We start from the raw sequence: 21,275 nt of genomic DNA, 5'->3' as shown, positions 1-21,275 counted from the left end.
CCCTTCAGTTTCTTATGGGATCTTGTTCTGTTCCTTTCCCCTTTCTTTCTGTTTGGGTTCCAGTTCGGCCTTGCGATCCATGCGCTTGGACTCTGTTACGTGTGGGTTCCAGTTCAGCCTTGTGGCCCGAATGAGTATTCTACCTTTTGTTTCTGGTTCCTGCTATAGTCAAGTTCCATTCCTGTTTCCTGTTGCAGCCAAGCTCCATTCCTGCTTTGTATTTAGTTTATACAGCTCTGTTTGCTGTGTTTTGTGCCTTGTCCTGCTTTGTTTGAAACCAGTTGTAGTCTTGTCCTGTGTCCTGCAGGGTTCCTATCTGGGTTCAGTTCTTGCCCTTCGCTTCGCTTCCTTGTTTTGTCTGGATCCAGTTTATATCCTGCCTCTGCTTTGTCCAGTGTGACCTAGGCCATTTCAGAGGCCTTGTCTGCTGCAGCCCCGGCTGCAGTCCAGGGGCTTACCATCTCAGAATACATGTCAAAAGCAGCTTGTGTATAATAAAAACAAATGCTTATCATATCCAGTGAAGTACACAGAAGAAATGTCCAAAAGACCAAAAAAAAGATATATCAAAAGTGTTTGTAAAGAAAATAGTACCATAGCACATAGACAAATCTGTATAAGCTGAATACAATGAAGATAGCCACAGAATTCATGAAAAATAAGTGAAACAAGGAGACACACTAGTGGTTTGTTTCTGTTCAGGTTTTAAAGGAATGTAAAGGCATTCGGTCAAGCTTAACAAAGGGATTAACAGTAACTAGAGTAAAAAGCTGAACTCAAAAGAGAGATGGCAATATGTCAAACTAATCTGAGGATTACGTCTTCCAGGTTCACCAAAATTTCTTCCAGTTCCTCTGCATCATCACCCTTAAAAACCATTTCTGGTATAGATAGATCTCTTACATCTTCTTCCATATAGACAGAAGCAAAGAATATGGCCTTGTTTGCTCCTTCATGATCTATCGGACCCATGGATTTCCTCACAGGCTTTCTGCTTCTGATGTACCTGAAAAAGTTGCTACTGTGAGTTTTTGCCTCTACAGCAAGTTTCTTTTCATATTCTCTTTTAGCCTTCTTTATCAATCCTTTGCATCTAACTTGCCAGTGCTTATGTTGCTTCTTATTTTCTTCATTTGGATCCTTTTTCCATTCTTTCAAGGATGTTCTTTTGGTGCTAATAGCCTCTTTCACTTCACCTTTTATCCATGCTGGCTATCGTTTGCTCTTCTTTCCACCTTTGTAAATTTGTGGAGTGCATCTGGTCTGTGCTTCCAAGATGGTATTTTTAAAAACCTTTCATGCCTGATTTAAATTCCTAACCTGTGCAGCCTATCCTTTTAGCTTCTTTTTAATCATTTTCCTCACCCTATCATAGTCGCCTTTTCGAAAATTAAATACTGCTACAGTAGAATTCCTTTGTGACTTCACTCCAGATATTAACTCAGATTTGATCATGTTATGATCATTGTTTCCCAGCAGACCTAACACGGTTACCTCTCATGTTCTGAATTCCACTAACAACTAGATCTAAAATAGCTCCCCCTTTTGCCAGTTCCAGGACCAAAGAGGCAGTCATTTATTACATCTAGGAATTTTACCTCTTCAGTGCTCCTTGATGTATCATTTATCCAGTCAATACTGGGGTAATTGAAATAAAAAAAAACAGGAATAGATGGGATTCTAATTATCAACAACAACAACAACAAAAAGCAACTCCACTTTTATGTCTGTAACAGAGGGGACTAAATGAACTACTACAAAAATATGGAGAAAAAAAGACCTCAGTCATATGAGTCTAACCTAATTGAGTGGAAAGCTTTTTTTTTTTTTTTTTTTTAAATAACGGTTTGCCTTTTATTTTCAATGCATTGTTGCAGTTTTGTGGTTGTAATGATGTCTTTACATTGTGGTTGATGTTAGTACGTGAGTTTTTAATTGCTGACATTTTTTTGTTGTTGTTTCCCCCAGTCATCTTTGAACGATGTTGGGCGAAGATTACACATGGAATTTTTATCCATAAGCATTTCATGCTACTATGTATTTCATGTAGAAGGTTTATGTTGTTTGACTTAATTCCCTCTTTAACATATTGCGCAACCCCCACCTCCATTTGATACACTCTATTATTGCAATATAATTTGTACCCTGTTAACAAAGGGTCCCATGTCCTCCTTCTCTAAGAAGTTTATTATATCTACCTTTTAATTTAGTGGTATATACATTAACTCTCCCATCTTACTTTTTAGGCTTCTAGTATTTATATACAGACACTTCAAGTTGTGTTTTTTTCCTTGTACAAGCTGCTTAGAAGTTGACAGGATAATGTGTGTCTACTACTTTGCTCTCTCTTTAAACACACTTGGCTTTCTTTCACCATTGTTGAAATCTCTCTGTTGGGATTCCCTAAATGTCCTGTTCCAATAGTATCCTTCAAGGATATTCCACAGTGAACCATACCCCCCTGGGTGACTTGGCTTCTCCCACCCCCATTTTAATATTAGCGCTAGCAGCCTGGTTCCATCTCAGTTAAGGTGCAGTCCACCCTTTCAGAATAAGCTCCTCCTTTCCCTGAATGTTGCCCAGTTCCTAATTTATCTAAATCCTTCATCCCTGTACCATTGTCTCAACCACATATTGAGACTTTTGAGTTCTGCCTGCCTCTTGGGTCCTGCACGTGGAGTGGTGAGCATTTTCGAAAATGCTACTCTGGAGGATGTGGATTTCAGTTTTCTATCTAAGAGCCTACATTTGGCTTCCAGAACCTCCCTTTCACATTTTCCTATGTCATTGGTATCCACATGTAACAACAATGTCCCTGTGAGTCTCCTCTATGTACCTCTCCGTCTCCCTCAGTTCCTCTAAGTCTGCTACTCTTAGCTTTAAGAGAACAGACTCATTCTCGGACAGCTAGGATCCCTTTATATTGAGCACAAATACAACTTCTTGCTAACTAGGCAATAACCATATATGTGTCACTCAATGCAAAAGACTTTTTAGCATCACTCTCATTGCTGGACTACTCTCTGCATCTTAGTATTATTGAGTTGTTTAATTAATTAAAACATGTTAAGGTACTAGGGATAGTAGACTAGTATAAAGAGGCAAGATTATTTGGTATATTGTGTAATTTATTTAGTACTTGCTTCTCAGAATGAAATGAAATATAATTAAAACTCTGTAATGAAAACTTCCCTCTTGTTATTCTAATTAGAATAAATTAAGCCTATAAATTAAGAGATGTACTAGGGGCGGATGGGAATGAAGAATGAACTAGGCCAGCTGTGCTGTTAAAGCTGTAGGCTGTGGCAGAAAGTTCACGTTTAAAACTATGGGGAAAACATTTTTACATTATGGAAATTGGTTAATTAAGTTTGCTTTTTAAAATTCAAACTCTCTTTATCAATAAACCTATAATTCTTCTTATATCCCCCCAAATTGCAGGAGGACCTTAGGAAACTGGAAGACTGGGCATCCAAATGGCATGAAATTTAATGTGGAAAATGCAAAGTGATGCACATTGGGAAGAATAATCCAAATCATAGTTACCTGATGCTAGAGTTTAACTTGGGAGTCAACAGCCAAGAAAAAGATCTAAGTGTCATTGCTGACAATCCACTGAAATCTTCTGCCCAGTGTGCGACAGTGGCCAAAAAAGGAAACAGGATGTTAGGAATTATTAGGAAAGGGATGGCAAATAAGACCAACAACACTAAATTCCTCTGTATTGCTCCATGGTGTGCCCTTACCATAATTGCGTTCAATTCTGGTTGTTGTTCTCAAAAAAGATATAGAGGGGCATAATCAAATGGGGACAACCATCTCTAAGGGCGCCCATCTCTAAGGACGTCCCGGCAAAGTGGTGGGGAAACCACTATTATCGAAACAAGATGGGTGTCCATCTTTCGTTTCAATAATACGGTCGGGGACACCTAAATCTCAACATTTAGGTTGACCTTAGAGATGGTCGTCCTTAGAAATGGTCGTCCCTGGTTTTCGGCGATAATGGAAACCGAGGACGCCTATCTCAAAATCCAAGGCATTTGGTCGTGGGAGAAGCCAGCATTCATAGTGCACTGGTCCCCCTCACATGCCAGGGCACCCTAGGAGGCACTACAGTGGACTTCAGAAATTGCTCCCAGGTACATAGCCCCCTTACCTTGGGTGCTGAGCCCCCCAAACCCCACTCCCCACAACTGTACACCACTGCCATAGCCCTAAGGGGTGAAGGGGGGCACCTACATGTGGGTACAGTGGGTTTTGAAAGGCTCACATTTACCAGCACAAGTGTAACAGATAGGGGGGATGGGCCTGGGTCCGCCTGCCTGAAGTGCACTGCAGTACCCACTAAAACTGCTCCAGGGACATGCATACTGCTGTCATGGAGCTGGGTATGACATTTGAGGCTGGCATAAAGGCTGGCATTTTTTTTTTTAGGGTGGGAGGGGGTTGGTGACCACTGGGGGGAGTAAGGGGAGGTCATCCCCGATTACCTCCGGTGGTCATCTGGTCAGTTTTGGCACCTTTATGAGGCTTGGTTGTAACAAAAAAATGGACCAAGTAAAGTCGCCCAAGTGCTCGTTAGGGATGCCCTTCTTTTTTCAATTATGAGTCGAGCACGCCCATCTCTTAAGCACACCCCAGTCCCGCCTTCGCTTCGCCTCCGACACGGCCCCATGAGCTTTGGTCGTCCCCGCAACGGACTGCAGTTCAGGATGCCCAAAATCGGCTTTTGATTATGCCGATTTGGGAGACCTTGAGAGAAGGACGCCCATCTCCCGATTTGTGTCGGAAGATGGGCACCCTTCTCTTTCGAAAATGCCCCTGATAGTGGAATTAGAAAAGATTTTTTTTTTTAAGTGACCAAAATGATAAAGGGGATGGAACTCCTCTCATATAAGGAAAGGCTAAAGAGGTTAGGGCTCTTCAGCTTGCAAAAGAGATGGATGAGGGGAGATATGATTGAAGTCTACAAAATTGAGAAGTGAATTGATTTTTTACTCTTTCAAAAAGTGCAAAGACTAGGGGACACTCAATAAAGCTATATAGAGATACTTTTAAAACAAATAGAAGGAAATATTTTTTTCACTCCAAGAATAGTTAAGCTCTGGAACTCGTTGCTGGAGGATGTGGTAACAGCATTTAAGGGGAGGTTCTATATATGGCGCCTAAAAAATTGGCACTGAAATCCATGCTAAGTGCATTTTATAATTGGTGCCTAGATTTAGGTGCTGATTATAGAATATGCTTAGTTATTTCAGTGCCTAAATCTACTCACATCCATTTACACCAATGAAAACATGGCATAAATCCCAGCATGTAAATTTAGGCATACTGGGCCATATTCTATAACTAGGCATGTATATTTTGGAATGCCCATGAAACGCCCGTTTCCCCACCCATAACCACTCTCCCTTTTGCCCATGTGCAGTAGAAATTTGGCAGACATTGTTACAGAATACGCTTAGCGACTTGTGCGCCTAAATTCTAATCAGTGCCAATTAGTGCTCACTATTGCTTGTTAAGTGCTGTTATCAGTGCTCATTAGCATGTTAAGCTTGTTAATTTACACACATTGGTGTAGAATCCATGCCGATTTTGGCACGGATCTCTAGGCACGCTATATAGAATCTGGGGGTTACTATATCTATGTTTAAAAAAGGTTTGGACAAGTTCCTGGAGGAAATATCCATAGTCTGCTATTGAGATAGACATGGGGAAGCCACTGTTTGCCCTGGGATTGGTAGCATGGAATGTTACTACTATTTGGGTTTCTGCTGGGTACTTATGACCCGGATTGGCCACTGTTGGAAACAGGATACTGGGCTAGATGGACCATTGGTCTGAACCAGTACGGCTATTATTATGTTGTTATGATTCAGACCAAGATTTGAATACATGCGTGTTAATATTCATTCACATACTAGCAGAACTGGAGTGAATGCAGATTTCTATTAGAGAATGTATCTACATGTTAAAATAATTTTTCCAAACTTGGATGTATCTATGGAAAATACTACTGTCTACTGTTAAGTCTGTCAGACTGTGTATAATGGAATAACAGGAGAATTAGGCACTTTTCATCAGTTCTGCTTTCATTTAGAATTCCCTGTGGATTCACCCAAGTCATTGAAGTTGTTTTGACTTGAGTTCTCTCTCATAAATCCAGAGATAGGTGAAAAGCCAGATGCAATCAAAAAAGCCAAAAATGAATTCTTGAAGTTTGCAAGCTGCTTCAGTCACTCTATTATTTTGTTCATCTTGTCTGTTTCTCTCAGTCCACCAGGCTTATTATATGAAAAGTACATAATCCTGGAAGATAATATTTGTTTATCTTTCATTCCCTGCAGGGTTCCACGTCTAGGATTTTTAATATGAAATCATAAATAACAAAAAGCAAATTAGGATTCATCTGAAAGTAGTACATTAACATAATCTACTTTATATAAAAAATAAAGAACCAAAAGAAACCTTTTGATGTGACCATCTGTGAAAGTCAGATGTGATTTTGAAACCATAAAGATTCATTTTTGTAAGTATATTATCTGTGTAATAGGAAAAACAAACAAACAAATTCTGGTGTCTGCAGATAGAGTGAGGCTGAAGCTGAGAATTGTTGGTGCAATGCTAAAAGACAGCTAGACAAGGAAGCACTTGCGTTGCTTTGAGTGTATGTATGGGAGCACTTGCTTTGGAGGAAAAGAGCAGGCTGATGGAGCAGCTTTTAGACTAGAAATGGGGGGGAAGGCCAACAGTCACTCAAAAGCATATGGTTCGGGATAAGGTATCTTTCAAGGATATCGCCAAAACAGGGATGACAGGGTATCCTGAGAGTGAGGCTGCAAAAAAGACCGTAGTAGATCAGGTGTCCTTAAATAAAAATAAAAATCAGACAAAAGATTGCAAATTAATACTGTCAAGTACTGAGCATGATGTAAATAGGAACAACAAACATAGTTTGAAATGCTACACTTCAATTTGTCAAATTGCTCAATTACATCTTCCATGTTTACAAAGTTTTGTTACAGTTTCTCTGACTCGTCAGCATTGAATACTATTTCTGGCACTGGTATATCTCCAAAATCTTCCTCTGTGAACACCGACAAAAAAGAATTCATTCAATCTCTCCACTATGACTCTGTCTTCCCTGATTGCCCCTTTATTTCTCTGTTGCCCATTGTGCAATGTATTGAAAAAAGTTGCTGCTGGCCCATAAAAGACAAAATCTGCCTCTGCTCAAGCTGTGAGTGATCCTTGTGGGTAAGTATGCCATTCCTAATGGGCATCATTCAAGCAAAGGTAATTTTTTGGCTTATACCAGTACTTTGCCTGAGATGTCTCTAAAAAGAAGGGGGTAAGGTATTTTAATTATATATAGAGAGGTCGATATTCAAAGTGGTCTAAGCAGGCAAGGGATGCCTAATCATTCTGAGCTGGCCTGCCTCCGATATTCAGCATTATTTAATTGGGCAGTGCCACTCAATATCAGTTCTGTCCACCACAGCACTATCCAGGCAGTGTCAGGGCTGTCCAGGGGCAGAGTTGGGGTGGTGCCAGAAATTATACAGGCACCAATGATTTTCAGTGTCAGTGCCTATATGCTCACCAAGTAAGTAGGTCTGTGTAAATAGAGTTCTAACTTTGCCCTCTTAGGTATGCAGACCTCTGACCTGGATATTCAGTGTTGGTGCCTAGATATGGCTCAACATTGAATATTCAGATTAGCTGGCAGCAGTGAGCATTTAGAAAAATGCATACTGCTGCCAGCTGAATATCAGGGGATATTTTATACAGCAGATTAATTCAAATTCAATTCAAATCAATTCTTGTATACTGCTAATATCCCCTGTCCAGGGTTCAGTGCAGTTTACATTCTAGGAGCTCTGTTTACTAAGCAGCATTATAGGCACATTAATGTTTTTAACGCACGTTAACCATGTATGTGCCTACAATATCCCTATAGGTGCCTACAAGGTTAGCGCGCACTAAGTGTAGGTGCACTAAAAACACTAACGCGCCATAGTAAACAGGGCCCTAGGTGAGACAAAAGCAAATAGTGTTAGTGTGAGATATGTGAAACATTAGAGACCATTGGTGTAATGCATGAGACTAAAAGCATTAAAGGATATTGGATGATACTAGGAGGTAGAAATCATGATGGATTGTTATTGAAGCAGTCTTTGGGAAGAGAAAGGTTTTTAGCCTCTTTCTGAAGTTGATAGCTGTTTTCTGTTCTGATGGGAACAGGTAGAGAGTTCCATATTTTGACTTCAAGAACGGGGAATAGAGAGATGAAAATCTTCTGATTTTGAATTGTCTTTTGAACGGTGATGCTAGCATCGGTTGTTGTTTCAGTCTGTTAGACTGGAACAGATATAGCGAAGCGGTCTTAGCAGTTCAGAGGTGAAGCCCTGTAGGATTTGAAAAACTAAACAGACAGCTCTGAACCCGAGTCTTTCTGCTATGCGAAGCCAGTGCAGTTTGTTTAGATGAGTTGAAACACTAGTATATCACTAGTATATTTTAAGAGCTCCTTTCACAAAGGTGCACTGATAGATTTAGTACACACTAAAGATTAGCGTGCGCTAAATGCCATGCAGCCCATTATAGTCCTGTGGGCTTCTTAGCATTTAGCGTGTGCTAAGTCTGTTAGCGCATTTTAGTAAAAGGAGCCTGAAGTGTTTTGTAAGCTTTTACAGAAGGGGATTTTTCTATTATAGGAAAGCCTTTTTGCCACAGAGGTCTTCCTTTAGCTTTTAATCTTAGAAGTTCTGTGTGGGAAGAAAAGCAATTAATATTCTTTGAAGCCACTGCATTTCTAAAGTATAAGCACTCTTAATTAAATTGTCTAGGAATCAGGTTTATGAGTGTTGTATAGCAATTTACAGAACCTTGCAAGATCTGCCATTCTTAGACGGTCTCATTTCAAGCAAAGGTGATTTTCTGTCTTTTACAACTATTATGAGAGTTCTCATACCCCAGATTCATAAACATATTTTGTAGTCTGAAGGAATAAGATAAAATAGATGGCATGGATGGGCAGCTTGGATAGGCCCTATGGTCTTTATCTGTCTTCATTTTTCTCTGTTTCTGTGTAACTGCATACCCTGATAACAGGTGAACAAACAAACAGGATTACAAATAGCAAATCAAAACAGATCTGTTCGATTTCCCATAAAATACACATTTTTTGTCTGACAGGACAGCAAAAGACAAGGAAACAGCTTTGGCAGATCTTTTTTTTTTTTTTTTTTGTAGTTTTCCCAGAGCAGAGTATGGCTGTGAAACAACATGTCACCAAGGCTATCACCCTCATTGCCACATCCACATCCATCCAGACAGGGAACTTCATTCAGGGCAAGGGAATGGTTTAGAATTCACGGTGGTTACAGTTTGAATCCCTGAAGAAATGTGTAGAGAGCGGATTTGAAGATGCTGAGAAGCACCTATAAGAACATAAGAATATAGGAGGAAATATTTTTTCACTCAACGAATAGTTCAGCTCTGGAACTCATTGCCAGAAGAAGTGGTAACAGCGGTTAGCATATCTGGGTTTACAAAAGGGTTGGATAAATTCCTGGAGGAAAAATCCATAGTCTGCTATTGAGACAGACATGGGGAAGCAACTGCTTGCCTCGAGATTGGTAGCATGGAATGTTGCTACTGTAGTGCCCCCTAGGTTTCAGCGCTGCTTCATTTCAAAAACAATAACAAAAATTGCTTTTGGTCACAGCATTGGGGGTAAGATGGTTCCCCTGAAACGAAGCACACTTCCACCCTTGCCACTACTGCCGCTAAAAATATCAACCAGTGTCGATTTACCAGAGTGAGTGAGACCTCCACACAAGCAACAGGCAATAAAAGGCTTCTACAGGCTTTACAGGTAATTCAAGTTTTTATTGCACATAAACGTTGAAAAAAAATAAATATCATAAACAGCTTTAAAATTGTATGCTAATACCATTAATTAAAGTGTTTTTACATTTTAAAAGTCATTTTATAATTCTTCAAATTCAAAGACATTTAAAACCCAACTGAGCTTTCTAAAGTGCAGTATTTATTCAAGTCAACAATTGTTCTTTCTCTTGCAGATCATCTGATCAAAACATCAGGTAAGTACTTTTTATATTATTCTTTTAATCTTTTTCTAGGTTTGAATGTATGTATTACTAAACTCTTCTTTTTCTTTACAGACCTTAAACAGCTTTACTTCAGCAAGAGTCTTCACAAAATAACTTTATCTTAAGCAGCTTTTGCGTTTCTGGCAGGAATGTGCTACTACAGCTTTTCACGTGAGAACTGCTCTGCCCTGGCCCATTGTCCATTTAAAATGCCACCAAAACTGACAGGCATTTAAAAAGAAAACTGAGTGTGCACACCAATATATATATATATATATATTAAAAACAAACTTCACTGGCTCTGGAGCTTTCTTGCAGAGGGTACCTTAAGTTTTCAGCAGCTGGACCAGTCTCCAGATCCCCTCCTTGGAATCTCTTCTTTAGGGTGTCCTCAGGACCTACTAACCTTCTCAAAGAAAGACCCTGACTCCCTGTGTGTGCAGCTGAATCAGTATCTTCTTTGACAGAAAAGCAGTGAATACTAACTAATTCAGAAAACAAAATATAATTATTTGTCCCTGTGCTAATGTATCAAAATCCCATTAAAATCTTTTAATGCACCCTGACAGTTCACTCTCAGCAATGCTCAACACAATGGTGCAGCACACAAACCTTTTCCACTTAAGAACCCATACATTTTACAAAATGGCACGCTTCAGATTTTGTCAGTCACTAAGCAGCTTCCAGTACTGCTCAGATTCCAAGCTGCCTCTTTAGTTCCAATGCAGCACTGATGTTCTATGTTCTATGCTGCTTCCAGCACTGCTCCCTATGCAGACCCCAACATTCTAAAGCTGCCTCAAGCTTTAGGTCACTGCAGCTTCTCTACAGCACTAAACATTCTAAACTGTTTCTCAGCTCTGATTCTCCCTTTGTCTGAAGAAACTCAGGAAAATAATCAGAAATTATTTTTTTTTTTTATAAAACACAGTTTTCCCTGAAGTTACTCTTCCCTGAATCAGGTTTTAAAAGGCTCTCTTTTGTTTAAAACCAGCCTCTCTAAACACCAGCTTCTTTTAAAATGAAATCATGAAATTAATAACTTTCCTTAATAATCCCCTGTCATATCCCTCAGGAGAATATTGTTTCTCTGAAATCCTCAGCTCTTCAAACTCTTTTCAGAGCTCTGGCATCAACTGGAATAATTCTCTAGTTTCCAACGTTTTTCTCATCCCCTGTAAACAGAAGTTTTCTTTCCCCTTTCTCACTAAAACAGTACCTCTCTCCCAAACTACTAAAAATCCTGAAACTAGAGACCTATAACCTTTTTTATCTCTAAATTCTACCTAAAACTCAGACTGCAGCCACACTTACCTCTGTCTCTCTTCAGGTTTTCCAACGAACTCTTACAACTGAATTTTTCCTGGTGACATCACACATTCTACCAGGCTCATGCACATGAAGGTTCCAAACCATGCACATGCCACATCTTCAAACATTACACAAATAAGCTTTATCTCTTTTAAAAGCCACAGACTTCTAGTACTTTTTTAAAACCAAGACAATAATAATAATAACCATCAATCTCTCACTCCACAACCATTCTTCAGAGCTCTGATCCATGCACACAACTAATAAACCCATACTTACACACAATACCTTTCTTGCAGCTAAACCTGTATAGTTCTCCAGTTCAGCCACACCAGCACGTTCAGCCATCCAGCACACCAGTTCTCAACACACAGATCACTGCTGGATAAATCTTCTGACAGTCCTCAGCATTAACACTGCCACTTCTCACCTCTCATTTCAGCAGCCACTCTACCTTGCAGCATCTCAAACAGCTACAGACTGTTCCTGACTGCCCCTGAGCCTGAAAAAGCCTCTGAGGACTTTAAAAATTCAGCCATACCTGATGTGACTGTGTTTATCAATCTTTCCCCTGTTGCTGGGTGCCTCTGCACCAATCAGGACCGTTCCTCCAGGCGTTTTTTGCACCCTTAACATCCAGGGACTTTCTCTTTCCCTGACTCTGTTACTGAGCCAATCAGAGCACTCTTTAACCTAGCACTTTCGCGTAATTAACATAAGGGCAATTACACCCAATTCTGCTCCTCTCCCCCTCCCCTTGAGGGGACCTCACATCTCTCTGCCTCTGCGCATCTGTGCTGATCACACATGCGCCAAAGATATGCCTCCCACAGTCCCGGCTCCCAGGACCGCTGCAGCACCGGATTGGCAGCTTCCCCAGGCTCTCCCTGCCTCTGGGCACCAGGACTGAGTCTCCTAATGATGGAGCCCAGGTCCCGCAAGCCCGGAGTGTCTCCCATTACCGGCACGGGAGCACTTCCAGTTCGTGGGTACCCGTGACTGTGCCCCCATGCTGGCTCCTGTCAGTCCAGGACTCTATAAAAGCCCCAGGTAAGTGGATCTTTTAAATTACTTTAAAAAAAAACAACAAACATTGGACCCCTTACACTACAAATTGGGTTTCTGCCAGGCACTTGTGACCTGGCTTGGCCACTGTTGGGAAACAGGATACTGGGCTAGATGGACCATTGATCTGACCCAGTATGGCTACTCTTATGAAGAAATGTTTATAGAGATTAGGAAAGCTGGTCAATTGGGCAACACTATGAAGGTTGATTTCAATTACCCCAATATTGATTGGATAAATGTTACATCAGAGAGTGCCAGGGAGATACAATTTCTAGATGTAATAAACAACTGCTTCTTGGATCAACAAGAGGGGGAGCCATTTTGAATCTGGTCCTTGGTGGCGTGCTGGGCATAGTGTGAAAGGTAGCGATGTTGGGTCCCTTGGGAAACAGTGATCATAACATGATCAAGTTTGAGCTACTATGTGAAATATACCCACAAAGGAAATCTACTGTAGCTGCATTTAATTTTCAAAAGGGCGACTATAATGAAATGAGGAAAATTGTTAAAAAGAAACTAAAAGGATCGGATCCTGAGGTTAGAACACTAACAGGCTTATTTTCGAAAGAGAAGGGCGCCCATCTTTCAACACAAATCAGGAGATGGGCATCCTTCTCCAAGGGTCGGCCAAATTGGCATAATCGAAAGCCGATTTTGGGCGTCCTCAACTGCTTTCCGTCGCGAGGACAACCAAAGTTCATGAGGGTGCGTTGGAAGCGTAGTGAAGGCGGGATTGGGGCGTGCCTAACACATGGGCGTCCTCGACCCATAATGGAAAAAAGAAGGGTGTCCCTGATGAGCACTTGGGCGACTTTACTTGGTCCATTTTTTGTTATGACCAAGCCTCAAAAAGGTGCCTGAACCACTGGAGGGAATCGGGGATTACCTCCCCTTACTCCCCCAGTGGTCACCAACCCCCTCCCACCCTGAAAAAAACCTTTTTAAATATTTTTGCCAGCCTCAAATGTCATACCCAGCTCCATGACAGCAGTATGCAGGCCCCTGGAGCAGTTTTAGTGGGTGCAGTGTACTTCAGGCAGGCAGACCCAGGCCCATCCCCCCCTACCTGTTACACTTGTGGTGGTAAATGTGAGCCTTTCAAAACCCACCAGAAACCCACCATACCCACATGTAGGTGCCCCCCTTCACCCCTTAGGGCTATGGTAGTGGTGTACAGTTGTGGGGAGTGGATTTGGGGGGCTCAGCACACAAGGTAAGGGAGCTATGCACCTGGGAGCAATTTGTGAAGTCCACTGCAGTGCCCCCTATGGTGCCCGGTTGGTGTCCTGGCATGTCAGGGGGACCAGTGCACTACAAATGCTGGCTCCTTCCAAGACCAATGGCTTGGATTTGGTTGTTTCTGAGATGGGTGTCCTCGGTTTCCATTATTGCTGAAAATTGTGGACGACCATCTCTAAGGCGTCCCCAAGCATATTATCGAAACGAAAGATGGACGGCCATCTTCTTTCGATAATGCGGGTTTCCATGCCCCTTCGCCGGGACGTCCTGTGAGGACATCCTCAGGAAAACTTGGGTGCCCCTTTCGATTATGCCCCTCTAAATCAGGTATGGACGTTATTCAAAAATACCATCTTGTAAGTTAAAAAAAACCATCTTGGAAGCCCAGTTCAGATACATTTCACATATTTGCAAAGCTGAAAAGTAGAGAAACTGACAGCCAGCATGGTTTAAAGGTGAAGTAAAAGGGCTATTACAGCCAAAATATTGTCCTTCAAAACATGGAAAAAGGATTTAAATTAAGAAAATAAAAAGCAACATAAGCACTGGCAAGTCAGATTCAAAGCATTAATAAAGAAGGCTAAAAGAGAATATGAAACTTGCCGCAGAGGCTAAAACTCATATTAACAATTTTTTCAGGTACAGTCTTGCCTCACCAAGTTGCTTCATTTCTTTGACGGTGTGAATAGACATGTGGATAAGGTTGTCGGTTGATGTAGAGTATCTAGATTTTCAGAAAGCTTTTGATAAAGTTCCTCATGAGAGACTCCTGAGAAAATTAAAGAGTCATGGGATAGGAGGCAAGTTTCTGGGGTGGATTAGGAATTGGTTATTGGAAAGAAAACAGGGGGTAGGGTTAAATGGTCATTTCTCTCAGTGGAGGAAGGTGAACAGTGGAGTGCCACAGGGACTGGTACTAGGACCAGTGCTATTTAAAATATTTATAAAAGATATAGAAATCAGAATGATGAGTGAGGTGATTAAATTTGCAGATGATACAAAACTATTCAAGGTTGTCAAAACACATGTAGACTGTGAAATATTGCAGGAAGACCTTAGGAAATTGGAAGACTGGGCAACCAAATGGCAGATGAAATTTAATGTGGACAAATTCAAGTCAATGCATATTGGAAAGAATCAACCAAATCATAGTTACCTGATGCTAAGGTCCACTATGGGGGTCAGCACTCAAGATAAAGATCTAGGTGTTGTTGTAGATAATACACTGAAATCTTCTGCTCAGTGTGCAACAGTGGCCAAAAAAGCAAACAGGATGCTAGGAATTATTAGGAAAGAGATGCTGAATAAGACTGAAAATGCTATAATGCCTCTATCGCTCCATGGTGCAATCGCACCTTGAGTATTGCATTCAGTTCTGGTCGCCATATCTCAAAAAAGATATAGCGGAATTAGAAAAGGTTCAAAGAAAAGCGACCAAAATAATAAAGGGGATGGAACTCCTGTCGTTTTAAGAAAGGCTAAAGAGGTTAGGGCTTCCTCTCTGAGCACACCACCCGAACTCTCATCCACTGCCTCATTACCTCTCGCCTTGACTACTGTAACCCACTCCTCACTGGCCTCCCACTTAGCCATCTATCCCCCCTTCAATCCGTTCAGAACTCTGCTGCGCGTCTTATCTTCCATCTGGACCATTATACTCATATCAACCCTCTCCTCAAATCACTTCACTGGCTTCCGATCAGGTACCGCATATAGTTCAAGCTTCTCCTACTAACCTACAAATGCACTCGATCTGCAGCCCCTCATTACCTCTCTACCCTCATTGCTACGTAAAAAAGAAATCCATCTGCTGCTTTGTGCCATATTTGAGGGGTGCCTTCTTTTTTCTAAAATGAGCCCCAAAGGGGCTTAACCAGATATGTACTAATGTGAGGAATATTCAGCGGTACTACATGGATAGTACTGCTGAATATTTTCTCTAACCACCTTTGCACTAGTCAGAAAGGGCCAAATAATGTAAATGGTGCCTTAAAAATCAACTCAGAAAAACTATGTGATTAGCACAATTCTATAAACTACACCAAAAGTTAGATGTAGTTTATAGAATATGCTCACATGCCATTCTTGTGAATAAACTTTAGACACACTCATTTAGGACACCTAAATCCAGGCCTAAATAACTGCACCTAACTTAGGCGCAGAGCGGGTGTATTCCATAATAATGCGCATAGTTTTTTGAAATGCCCACAAACTGCCCATTGTATGCTCATAGCCACTCCCCATTTTCAGCTGTGTGAATTAGAATTTACGCAAATCACATTATAGAATATGCCTAGAAATTTGTGCACGTAGATTCTAATTAAAGCCAATTAGTGCTGCTAATTGGTTGTTAAGTACCAATTATCGGTGCTGATTGGCTTATTAATCAATGAAGCTGTGCATGCAATTTGGCCATGTGGCCAAATTAACACACACAACTTAAGACGCCATTTATAGAATTTTGGAGAAAATGCTATGGCGGCCTGTAGGCAGAATTTGGGGAGTCAGAGGTTTAGTTTTGTGGCTGTTTTAAAAGCGGGTAGGTTTTTGGGCTTTTGGTTGTGCTTTTCAGGCTCTCAACACTCATGTCAGTGGCTGAGGCCGTGTTTTAATTTTTATGAGTGACATTAGGGGGTTGGATTTTTTTTTGTGAAGAAATGTGGTATCACTTTGTACATTTTATTTTAAATTTGGAAAAAGTGTGCAGTGAAAGTGGTACATTAATATAGTTTTTGTTAAAATTTGTGATGATTTTTGTGGTCTTTCACTTAAAAGTGCATTTTACCATTCATTTCAATGAGATTTTACACTTTCAAAATGGAGATTACGGTTGCAGAATGGAAAAGTTTTAGAATGCGTCTGAGTACATGTTTCTGATTGGTGCTCAGGCCCATGGGCAGATGTTCTGATGTAATCTGAGTCACTGTCACCCTGGCAACGGCTTGGGTGACAGTTGCTTAGCAGAGCTGTGACCCTGAAAGAGTGATAAAGCTCTGTATGGTGACTGAGAATTTCCTCAAAAAGTATAGTCTTATGATAGCCACTGTGTCTGTATTGTGTCTAGCCCAACAGGTTCAGAGCAAATGTTTGGAAAAACTGATTTTCCTTGTAAGTTGTGACAGTGCAAGAAATTGAAGCTGCCTGTGAAGCTTGTTTTGGGTCATGAGATGTTATACAACAGCTTACTATGAGTCTGATATTCTAGAATGAGTTGAGAGAGAATTTCCTTAAAAATTTGTGTTAAGATTTCACCTGGTTTCAGGCCTGAGGTGATTGGGGCCTGAATACTGTGTGACACTGGGCCTGACTGTGAATGGGTAGGCTGAAATTTGGAAACTAATAGCTATGATGTGCAGAGCTGCCAGTGCCAAGGGGTCCCAATTTTTGAGAGGGAGATTTTAGTACAGCCCCCCTAGCCATGCCTGCCCTGTTTTGGCCCCACCTACTCTGACTTGGCCCCGCCCACTCTGCCTCATGTCATCTTTTTCTTTTGATGTAGGCATAGAAAAAAAAAGATTTTAAATGCTCCCAGGTTTCAACCCAATTCATGTTTGATATAAATGATATAAATAAGTAAATAAATAAATAGAAACTCTGAATGTTGAACACCTGATTCTCATAACATGATGTCTGTTTTAGAGGCCCTTTACCTTGAGAGAAAAAAAATCTTTGCACAAATTTAACAGTGCTAGGTTGTCCCTATAACCAGCCCCTCCAAATGACACACTGATTACACTTTCTAACAAATTACTACTCTACCTAATAAAAGTTATTCCCTTCCTCTGTGTACATCTGTATACTTCACAAGCCAGCATGTTTGAAAATATAAGTGAGAAAAATATAAAAAATGCTACCAATAATAAAAAATGACAATGTGGATGGAACAGCTCATAGGTTACTGTTTGCTTGCTTTGCTTTGAAGGAGAAACAGAGACTAAATTATTGGCTTCAACTTTTTATCCCGTCTCCTTCCATGATGCAGCCTCTGCAACAGCCGTGACAAAAAAAAAAGAGCAAACGCGGGGCCGCAGCAGACTTCAGGCATGCGCTGTTGGTTCTGCTGGCCCTGTGCTCCCGCTGATGTCAACTTTGAGTTCCAGAGGCAGAGGACAACAGAACCGATAGCGCATGCCTGAAGGCTGCTACGGCTCCGCGTTTGCTTTTTTGTTTTTTAATTATTTTTGTTGTTTTGCTGCTACTGCTGCATTGGGAGAAGCAGCAGCAGCGGTGAGAAAAAAAAGATTCCGCATCTCAGCAGGAGACTTTCCCTCTTTGGCAGGAGTGCGGGAGATGGCCCACCACAAAGCAGGAGTCTCCCGCTGAATGTAGGAGACTTGACAGATATGGATGTGTGAGGATGCTGTAATTGAAAATCTGGCTTAAGTAGTCAGAGAAGTCTGTTTGGCTGCTGGGCTGAGTGGTTGTGGTGCCTGCACTAAAACAGACAGCTCTCTAGTGTAGGGCCAGTATACAGTCAGAATAGGCTCCAGAAGTAGGGATTTTAATTAACATCTCCAACTGTAGTCCGTCGCAAGGATGTCCAAATTTCAAGGGAGCATGTCGGAGGCGTAGTGAAGGCGGGACTCGGCGTGCCTAACACTTGGACATCTTTGACCCATAATCGAAAAAAGCAAGGACATCCCTGACGAACATTTGGACGTTTTCACCCGGACGTGTTTTTTTTACGAATAAGGCACAAAAAGGTGCCCAAAATTACCACATGACCACCGGAGAGAATCGGGGATGACCTCCCGTTACTCCCCCAGTGGTCACTAACCCCCTCCCACCCTCAAAAATCATCTTTAAAAATATGTCGTACCAGCCTCTATGCCAGCCTCAGATGTCATACTCAGGTCCATGACAGCGCATGCAGGTCCCTGGAGCAGTTTTAGTGGGTACTGCAGTGCACTTCAGTCAGGCGGAGCCAGGCCTATATCCTCCTACCTGTTACATTTGTGGAGGAAACAGCGAGCTCTCCAAAACCCACCACAAACCCACTGTACCCACATATAGGTTCCCCCTTCACCCGTAAGGGCTATGGTAGTGGTGTACAGTTGTGGGTAGTGGGTTTTGGGGGGGGGGGGGTTGGGACGCTCAGCACACAAGGTAAGGGAGCTATGTTCCTGGAAGCATTTTATGAAGTCCTCTGCAGTGCCCCCTAGGGTGCCAGGTTGGTGTCCTGGCATGTCAGGGGGACTAGTGCACTAGAAATGCTGGCTTCTCCCATGCCCAAATGGCTTGCATTAGGACATTTTTGACATGGACGTCTTTGGTTTCGAAAATCGCCGAAAGTCAGAAACGTCCATGTCTAGGGACATCCAAATCTAGGGACATCCACATTTAAATATTTGGACGTCTCTGATGGTATTTTAGAAACGAAAGATGGATGCCCATCTTTTTTCGAAAATACAGTTTTCCACACCCCTGGATTTGGACATTTTGCAAAGACGTCCAAATCGCAACTTGGACTTCCTTTCGAAAATGTCCCTCTATGTAACTTTGTAAGGCTAAGTGCTTTGAAAATACATGCACTCAATTTAATTCCATCTAACATAGTTAATATTGAGAAATCTATTGTCTTGCCTTTTTGAGTTTTATAGTTAGGGAGGTAGCTTATTCCTGGAATATGGATCAGCAGAGAGGACAACATATCACTGGATTTGCTGCAGACACTGTAGGGCTCCACCATTCAAACAAGACCAAAGTCTAGCCAATAAAGAAGAAGCCGCCTCTGCAAAGCTAAGTGAACACAGGGACTCTTGCTTTGGTACTAAAAGGGTAGGGGAAAAGTACACTATGTTTAGGGGTTAAACACTTACCTGAGTATCCAGAAGTTCTCTGGAATCCACGGTATGTACAAAACAAGAATAACATGAACAATCAATTCTTTGGGAAGCGAGGTTTAAGGAAAGAAATACGGGTGTTAAGAAGAAAGAAACAAAGGGTTACATGTACTTATCTGATTTTGTTTCCTTGGTGATAGTTGCTGAAATAAATTCTTGTGGTTTTGCTGAATGGTTGATGCTGTTAATCTGAACGTTAAACTTACGTTTGATCAATATTTGAAATAATTCACCTAGATTACTTAGAAATTGCTACAAAGTTTGGGAAAACTACTGCTGTTCAGAATTTAAATGTGTTGTTGTACATAATCTAAATTTCCAAATAAAATTGTTATTTGTACGTGTGACTAGTTCTTCAATGAAAAATTCTGAAATTTAGCTTTATTTCCTTCACTTAATCTAGGATTCTGTAGACAGAGCTAGTGATTTGTACTGCTCTGCTCAGGGTCAGACTTGGGCTCCTGGATAGCACCACTGGTCAGCACTGATTCCAAATATTCAATGACGGTCGGTGTCTGTTTTTAATTTAACTACGGTGGTGATGTCTAAAAAATGATGATCACTGTGGGCTAAACATTGGGAGGGGGGGGGGGGGGGGTTACTATGGGGCTCATTTTCAAAAGAGAAAAATGTCCAAAAACTGAATTTCTTCTCAAAATGTCCAAGTCGGTATTTTCAAAATCTGTTTTGCAGATGTTATCTATCTATGTTGTCATGCGAACCACGAGGAAAAGACTTCAGATACTCGATGCTCACTGTTTTTTATTAAACAGTGGACCGCGCGCTGCTCAGCGTTTACTGTTGACATTTTACTTTTTCTTTTGTAAATCAGCTGGCGAGCATCCTCATAAGTCAAAAACCTTGTTTTTTATGCTCATCATTCAAAACTCTTTTTATAATTTTTATTTGTGGGTACGCCTGACAGTGAGCTCTTTATATTAGTTAAGCAAGTACCATGTAGAGAGCTAATTAGATGTGTATCTATGTAATGCATCTGCAGTGCATCCAAATCAGAAGGGGGCATGTTGGGATGTTGGGGCTGGATTAGGGTGGGCATAGGGTGTTCCTAACACTTGTACAGCCATAATGGAATAAAATGAAAACATCTAGGGCTACAACTTCAATATATTGGTCTAGACCTGTTTTTAGAATGAATAAGGCATAAAAAGGCACCATAAATGACTAGATGACCACTGGAGGGAATTAGGGTTGACCCCTCTTATTCCCCCAGTGGTCACTGACCCCCTCCAACCCCCTAAAGATGTGAATAAAAACAGTACAAACCAGCTACTATGACAGCTTCAGATGTTATAGCTAGTTCTATTAGAGCAGCAAGCAGGTCCCTGGAGTAGTGTAGTGGTTGATGCAGTGCACTGTACAGAGGAGGACTCAGGCCCGTATCCCACTCTACCTGTTACACTTGTGGTGTAAAGTGTGAGTCCTCCCACACTTACCAGAAGCTTACTGTACCCACAAATAGGTAACCCCTTTACCCATAAGGGCTATTGTAGTGGTGTACAGTTGGAAGCAGTAGGTTTTGGTGGGTTTTGGAGGGGTCAATAGACAAGACAAGGTCTGGCTGCATGTGGAAGAGGTTGGAGAAAGAGGAATGCAGCTCCAAGGCAATTCAGGAGGGAATGCAGACCAATGTTGTTATGGCAATTCCAATATGACAACACACTGTTTGCTGATTTGA

The 21,275-nt window shown here is 41.3% G+C and overlaps 1 long non-coding RNA gene across 1 annotated transcript; it reads right to left on the bottom strand.

Moving 5' to 3' along the window:
* Positions 1-10,068: 10,068 nt before the first annotated feature.
* On the bottom strand, positions 10,069-20,376 carry LOC115463147. Its single transcript, XR_003941008.1, has 3 exons — positions 20,302-20,376; positions 13,337-13,341; positions 10,069-10,079 (listed from the first exon to the last, which is right to left on the bottom strand). It is a non-coding gene; the product is annotated as an uncharacterized LOC115463147 (long non-coding RNA).
* Positions 20,377-21,275: the final 899 nt, after the last annotated feature.

Source organism: Microcaecilia unicolor, chromosome 2, assembly GCF_901765095.1.
Source record: "Microcaecilia unicolor chromosome 2, aMicUni1.1, whole genome shotgun sequence".
In the NCBI taxonomy this organism is placed as follows: Eukaryota; Metazoa; Chordata; class Amphibia; order Gymnophiona; family Siphonopidae; genus Microcaecilia; species Microcaecilia unicolor.
This window is presented reverse-complemented; position numbering and strand designations above follow the sequence as displayed.